General features: G+C 40.2%; 1 long non-coding RNA gene across 1 annotated transcript; it reads right to left on the bottom strand.

Moving 5' to 3' along the window:
- Nucleotides 1–1,334: 1,334 nt before the first annotated feature.
- LOC149982670 (uncharacterized) lies at nt 1,335–5,383 on the bottom strand. The gene is made up of 4 exons (XR_016497489.1): nt 5,214–5,383; nt 3,982–4,046; nt 1,634–1,775; nt 1,335–1,387 (listed from the first exon to the last, which is right to left on the bottom strand). It is a non-coding gene; the product is annotated as an uncharacterized LOC149982670 (long non-coding RNA).
- Nucleotides 5,384–8,256: the final 2,873 nt, after the last annotated feature.

Raw genomic sequence — 8,256 nt, 5'->3', positions numbered from 1 at the left:
CCCAGCTGGCTGTATAGACGGAGACAGTATATCCGGAGAGATTAATGATTCCGTAAAACAGAGAATGTTAGTCTCTGATGTTTCTCTGGAAGGACATCCTCTCCCTGAGCTTGTCTACTTTATTGTCCAGAGACTGAACATTAGCGAGTAATATACTCTGAAGTGGTGGATGGTGTGCACGCCTCCTGAGTCGGACTAGAAGTCCACTCCAAATACCTCTTCTCCGCCGGCATCTCTGGCGTAAGTTCACTTGCCCTGGGGGGTACGAACAAAGGATATAATTCGGGAAAGTCGTATTCCTGGTCATAATGCTGGTGAGTTACCGCTGCTCTAATATCCAAAAGTTATTTCCTGTTGTATGGAATAACACAAAAAACTTTTGGGGCTCATAATGTAAGAAATAATACACTGAAAAACAAAAATACTGCAAAGTTTCTTAGGAGCTAAAGTAGAGCTGCCATGTCTGTTGGCACCATCTGTTAAAGGCCCTCCCTTTTTCCGTGAAAAATAACAGCAAGAAACCGGTAAATTATAATAAATTATTTATAGGAAGTGCATGAAGTGAAATGGAACTGTAAAATTATATGCAATGTCTAAATCTGGCTTGTCTATGGCATTCTCTCTGCCTGACCAATCATCAATACTCAGGGTGTGTACATACAGCCCATCTCAGTATGGAGCGCAGTTCACAATGCAGACCTATCATCTCGTAATGGTAACTTTTTTTTCTTGTGACAGGTAGGCCGACATTTGCTCCAGCATGGCCTATGCTATGGTAATATAAGGGCCGAGTGCGCTTCTAATTAACATGTCTCCATCTGGCTTTCGGTGGTCACCTTATTTTTTTATTGTAAAGATATACTGGGCAAAAATGTATATGCAACAGTTTCAAAGATTTTACTGAGTTACAGACATTTCATTGATGCTTCTTCATTTTGTGGACCACCAAAGCCTCCATCACCATCCAGCGTGATAACCTCTGGCAGCCTCATATTGCTGGAGTTGAGGCGTTTTTCAAGGACCACATGTTCCCAAAGTTGGCACTGCAACAGTGAACATTTGTAAATATCCTATAGTTTATGCACATAAATCAGTTATCAGTTTTATTCCAATCAGTTTTTTGGGGGGCACTGGATCAGCTTTCTCGTCACGCCTCCTGTCAGTACCAACGGTCCCAAAATATTGTACATAGTTAATTCACACACACACTATGCTCTCAGAATAGGTTATATTACATACAATTTATGCTCAAAGCAGCCAACTAAAGTAATGTAGTTAACTTTATCATGGGCACAGTGGGAATTTATATCTGTGACGTTCAAATAATTTCTTACCCCACATCTTACCCGCTGAAGGCCCCAGTCATCCCTGCCTGTACGTGGCATTGCTGAAAAACAAGTGAACAATGAATAAAGATCATACAGAAATAATAACCTCCTAGAATATATTATATTACATTCAAGTTTTGCTCAAAGCGGCCACTGTAGTTCATCTCTGCACAGTGTGTTAGTTTGTCAGCTAACGAGCCAGCCAGTTTAACTGGAATTATTAACTGACAATATTTACATTTTACTGACAATATTTAATATTAAGTGCCAACATCAAAGCAAGCAACATAAAAGCAAAAGGCTACCTGCTATTCCAGCATCTGGCATCATCCCACGTGCCTGGAACTTCAATGTTTCCATTGAACTCCAAATAAGTAAGTAGAGTTGGTTAGGACACAGCCTTTGAAAATCATCTGGAATGCTTAACCCTTGTGTGGTTTTTCGGGTCTGTGGGACACATTTTCAATGTTTACTCAAATAAAAATGATTGAATTAAATATTTGTTTCAACTTGAGACTCATTTTTTGTGAAGAACATGTAAAAAAAATAAAAAAAATAATAATTTAGTGCACACTGTGCACCCCCCTATACATTTTTATTACATATGTGGTGTTCGGGTTCACTGGACCCAAGGGTAATAAAATTGTGGAAAAGTGTGTGTGTAGGTGAAAACAAGTAAAAATGAAACAAAAAAGGTTTGCTGTTTGCCTTCACTTTGTTTTCCTCCTCCCTGATCCTGCCGTTTCAACATAGCACCATAGTTTGTCAACCCGCTTTTATCACACTCGTTACCCTTTGTAGTGTGTGAAACTACGCAATGTGTTGCGGGAACCTGCACAATGTTACTTTGGAAGGTTAAGCATTTTCCAAATATGAGGATCATGTCTCTGTCAATTCGGAGTCTGACAGTGAGTTGGAAGAAGAGGATGAGATTGACCCTCAGCCAGCCCTGGGATGGCCCATCAGCAGCCAGCCCCAGAACCAGCCCGTCAGCAGCCTGCACGAGGAGAAATATGAATGTAAAAAAAATGGTGAAATTGAATGGTCTTCTTGACCCAGAATGGCTGCCAATGTGATGAGGATGCAAACAGGGCCGACGCAGATGGCGGTTACTCATGTGCAGGACATAGTCTTCTATTGAACTGTTCATCCCAGACACCATTCAGAAAATCATTCTGGACTGCATTCATTTGGAGGGAAGGAGTGTTTTTGGAGAGATGGACCTCATTTACATGTATACTTTGGGGCTCTTATTCTTGCTGGTGTTTTCAGATCCAATGGGGACTCCACAGAATCCCTGTGGGATGCAGAAACTGGCAGAGAACTTTTCCATGCAACAATGTCTATTTCCAGGATTCTCCGGTTCGTTAACCGAGACACCAGACCAGCTTGGCGGCAGAGACAAGCTAGCTGCAATGAGGTCAGTGTGGGAGAAGTGGGTGGTCTGCCTTCCCCTTTTTACAACCCTGGGCCCAATGTTACTGTTGTTGAGCAGCTTATGCCATTTAGGGGCCGCTGCCTTTTCAGGCAGTACATACCGTCTAAACCCGCAACATATGGAATCAAGATCTGGGCTCCCTGTGATGCTGCTTCATCATATGCGTGGAACTTGCAAGTATATACGGGGAAGGCAGATGGTGGAGCCCCTGAGAATAACCAAGGGATGCGGGTTGTCTTTGTATCTGGATGGCGTTGAACTCAGATTGGAACAGAGGGAAGCACCAGAGGATACGGCTCTTTCTCGAGAAGCTAGGCAAGGCATTGGTAAGACCTCAAATCCAGAGGAGGCAACATCTCCAAGGAACCCAGCTTCTGCAGCCATCGTGAGGAGGATTCAGGAGGAGATTGCTGGGGCACCATCCATCTGACCCACAGAACTCCAATACTGGAAATGTGAGTTATGTTGTTGCATGTGTGTGTGACTCTCCTACCTTGGCCTGCTGTAACTATATATGTGAATGAGTGAGATGTTAGTAAAATTCCTGAATTAAGTGATTTCATCATTCTAGAATGCAGCCATTAGCAACAAGAAGAAGCGCTGGAATGTGTGTGGACCCAAGAAAGACAGAACGACAGTATGCATGCATCAAGTGCAAGAAATACATTTGCAACACACACACAGTAAAACTCTGTCCCTCATGTGGTGTGTAGACCAGCTTTAATTTGTGTTCAATGGGGCTCATTTATCATTTCCATAAAATACTGTATGTAAAATTTGACCTTCCAATTTGTTCAGTTCAAAGCAATAAACAACATAGTGTTGAAAACCTTGTTTAAATTATATATATTGAAGATAAACATGATTTACTCCACCCATGTCTTGATTATAATATATATTTTTTTTAAATAATTAAATCCCATTTTATTTAAAAAAAAAACAAATAGCGCTTTTATTGATAAATGTGATCTAGCAGAGGTAAATGGCAAATATTAACAATCTTTTTTGTTGTTGTCTATATTGCTTGTAATTGATATAAGTCAACATGTAAGTATTAAGTATTTTTATGTAAATTGTTATGGCTGTATCGTTTTAAAAGCCCAATAATGTTGTGGGTCCATCAGAACATTGGGTGAATAACAAAAACATGAACATAACACAAAGGTTAACTAGAGAGATAGAGAGTACATCTAAGAATGGGAGAGCCATCACTACCAGCAGATCTCCTGGCTGGGGGTGGCGTTGATCATGCACTGCTTTTCGTGGGGTGAGCCTCATGTCTAAAACAAGGAGAAAAGGGGACATAAAGGCCAAATTTTACTGCTGTGTCCGGCTAGTTTGGCACATTTTCTACTAGCCATTGCATTGCTGTCTCAGGCTAATTTGGCACATTGTCGACTAGCTCAGTCTGAAAAGTACTAGACTCAGGCTAGCTTCATTTCCACCCCTGCTGACATGTATAACTGACTACTGGTTATTTAATTAGCCATGTACAACAGATGCACTCATGGAACAAAACCACTTCTGTGTTTTATATGAGGAAAACACTGAGCCCACAAATCCTTTGTGAACTAACTAACGTAGCTACCTAGCCAACCAAGGTGCCTAACTAGTGATATTTACCTAGCTAGCTAGTTAACATTAGCTCACCGTTGATGTAGTCAGACATGATAACTTACCAACTATCCTTTTCATGGTGCCTGCCTAACGTTAGCTAGCAAGTCTGACTACATGAACGGTGAGTTAACATTAACTAGCTAGATAAATATCCCTTCCCTGGTGGGATAGCATAACACCATGTGAAAAGGTATGACTACATGAACGGTGAGTTAACATTAACTAGCTAGATAAATATCCCTTCCCTGGTGGGATAGCATAACACCATGTGAAAAGGTATGACTACATGAACGGTGAGTTAACATTAACTAGCTAGATAAATATCCCTTCCCTGGTGGGATAGCATAACACCATGTGAAAAGGTATGACTACATGAACGGTGAGTTAACATTAACTAGCTAGATAAATATCCCTTCCCTGGTGGGATAGCATAACACCATGTGAAAAGGTATGACTACATGAACGGTGAGTTAACATTAACTAGCTAGATAAATATCCCTTCCCTGGTGGGATAGCATAACACCATGTGAAAAGGTATGACTACATGAACGGTGAGTTAACATTAACTAGCTAGATAAATATCCCTTCCCTGGTGGGATAGCATAACACCATGTGAAAAGGTATGACTACACAAACTGTGAGCTAATGTTAACTAGCTGGCTAGCTCACTAAAGACTAGCTCACTATGCTAGCCTATGTTGGTTTTCTTTTTACTTGAAAGGAAGGTAACTACAGTCAGTGGTTATCTAGCAAATTTGTATAAGCACCTAGCTAACCACATCTTTGACCTAATCAAAATAACTTGTTTGCAGCTATCAAACAGGGCTTACCTTATCACTCGGTTCCAGCGATGCCTTACAGAGGTCAGAAAACCATGAAATGCATATGAGGTTAATCGGAGTAGTTATTACACTCCGGTACGTAGCACAGAACCATTCTTGCTTCTGATCAATGGAGACACCTAAGGTTAGCTAGTTAGTTATAAAAGTAGGTCATTTGAAAGATGCTAAACAACAATACACACAACAAACACTCAAAATCAATTATTTAAACAAAACACTACAAAGGCTAGAATTTTTACTAGTTATTCTATTTGCCTTTACTTGCTAATATCCATGCTACTTGTTGCCAAGAGTTTGCGTAGAGAAATGTGGAGGTTTGGGGGGGATTACAGGCAAATGTATTTATAAAAGTTACCTTGTCCGACAAACATGGTTATCAAGCCAGGGTAAGCTTACACAAATCACATACCTTCAATTAAGTAATTCTAAGTCCCCTATGGAAAAATGAATGTTGGAAAAATAATTGAGACCATTTCCCTGTTTGACCGCTAGGTTTCATGGCTATTATGACTATCTGTCATGGAGGAAGTCATTTCTCTATACCACCATAGGTTTCAGATGTGGCCCAAGGGCTCTTACTGGGGGGGATAGAATGAGGATATTCTGAAAATGAGGTGTGTTGAGAGAAATGGTTTGGGGAGGGAGTGTCCCCTCTAAGAGACAAGCAATATAAACTCACACAGAACTATGGTGTGGGAGACAAGAACCAGTTTCACAAAGTTTCCATCAGCAATGAAAGACCACTAAATGCATGGCTTCATGGCTGAGAGTGCATATCCAATGAACATTGTAATGAACCCAATGTTATAAAGGTACTTTGATATTACATTACTTAGGCATGTCAGTCAATGCTTTCCACAGAATGTTGGTTGATCCAGTGGTTATTCATTCTGAATGAAGTATATAATTATAGAGATTATTTGAATTGTTGTTGAATTGTACCAGTTGAATTGTACCAACATTGGCTTATTGAGGTTAGGCAACAGCATAACTAGGCCAAGTTCCTCACTATACATTACTTTGGATAACCTTCTAAATCACCAAATGAGGAAAATAGACAAATAGGAGCCTTGACATGAAAAAAACTATATACAGAGGAATTGCCTCTTTACAGTGCAGCAAGACAGATCTGTCTTTTTACAGTACAATGAAATATGGAAAAAACAGCGCTGGACATATTCAACCATTAAGAGCAACCCTTTAAGTAATAATGACAGTGAGAAAAGTAGTGCATAATTGAAAACACTGATCAATTATGGATGATTAGAAAAGCTTTTAAATGCGTAATGGGAGGGGGAAGGGGATGAGACTAGCTATATAAACAGAACATGAAGAACAGAGTAATAGGAAAAACAGAAAAAAGTCAATTTGACATAAAGAAAACAGATTGAACTAGTGAACGAACCAATAGGATAGGACACATCTTGTGTCATGACATGTCATCAAAACATTTAGGAGAGACATGACTCTTTTGTGCTTATCAAGGCCACTAATATGTCTTTAAAATAGCTCATATTTTTGATAATTTCTTTTAATCTCTTTTGATTGAGGATTTCCTCTTTGTCAACCTTTGATCTGCACGTCCACTCCGATAACTGTCATTTTGAATGCGATCTAAAAGATGACAGGTCTCTCTCTCAATATCCCACTGCCCCAGGGCAGTGATTGGGGACATTGCCCTGTGTAGGGTGCTGTCTTTTGGATGGGACGTTAAACGGGTGTCCTGACTCTGTGGTTACTAAAGATCCCATGGCACTTATTGTAAGAGTAGGGGTGTTAACCCGGGTGCCCTGGCTAAATTCCCAATCTGGCCCTCATACCATCATGGTCACCTAATCATCCCTGCTTTGAGCTCCCGAGTGGTGCAGCGGTCTATTGGGGGCCCAATAGGTTTGGCCGGTGTAGGCTGTCATTGTAAATAAGAATTTGTTCTTAACTTACTTAACTAGTACTTTTTTTTTTTTTTAAAACACAATTGTCTCATTCATCTCCCCTCCTCTCCCCTGTAACTATTCCCCCGGTTGTTGCTGTAAATGAGAATGTGTTCTCACTCAACTTACCTGGTAAAATAAAGGATAAATAAAAAATAAACTGAAACAACTGAATGAAACCAACTATAAACACAAGCCATTTTGAAACTGGATTTGTGTGTGTTGGAGTTCGTCCCAACAATGCATTTGAATGGGGATGTAGCTGTATTGTGTCACACAGTCATAATTGATCAATGTATTTTTAATCTTCCTACGGGAAACCATTTCCAGCTCACAGATGTGGAAAATCATCTTCTATTCTACGTTTACTGTGACCCCAACACACTGTTATACAGAGCACTGTATTGTTTTAATGCAACATTTGGGTATTTCTTTAAAACAATGGACATTGACTGCCGTGTTAAAGGGTTAAACTGTGCCTCCCGGACAGTCAGCATCATGCATCTTTTCACCTCTGAAGTGATTCCACTTGATTTATATGACAAGCCTTTAACCCTTCACGTGCCTGCCCATCACCAGAATACACCCAAGGGCATACGGGACCAAATCTGATTCTCTGTCTTTGACGGGTTCAACTACAATGTGGTCCTACAAATCAAATGTAGTTATGTCCCTGTTTGGGAACAAGGACCAACAACACAAGGTCAACAGGGTTATATGGGATATTGCATTTTGTTGTATGGTCTATGTAGACAAGATCTAGATCTTTGGTGACCAGCTTATTGCATGAGCTACACCATCCATAACAACATTAGGTAACTGAGATTCCATCTTTGGAAATTACACAATAAGTTGATAGGCTTTTTACCGCATCAAAAGTCCACTTCAAGACAACTTGACTAAGCACTGGTTTCTATGTCCAATAAAACAGCTGCACTGTGTGGTCTTATGTTATGATGTGGACAAGCCATAATGAACAGTTGTCTCCACCTGCAGTGAGCACTCATCTCCTTTTGACTATTGGTGATGTGTGTTGTTTGATGTGTATTTTGCGCTATATTTGAATTAAATTGTTATTTTATCCCATCCCAGCATCCCCG

Source organism: Oncorhynchus mykiss, chromosome 7 (assembly GCF_057628025.1).
Source record: "Oncorhynchus mykiss isolate SJ-2025 chromosome 7, ASM5762802v1, whole genome shotgun sequence".
Taxonomy (NCBI): Eukaryota; Metazoa; Chordata; class Actinopteri; order Salmoniformes; family Salmonidae; genus Oncorhynchus; species Oncorhynchus mykiss.
The sequence above is the reverse complement of the archived record's forward strand: the minus strand, read 5'-3'. Positions and strand labels throughout refer to the sequence as shown.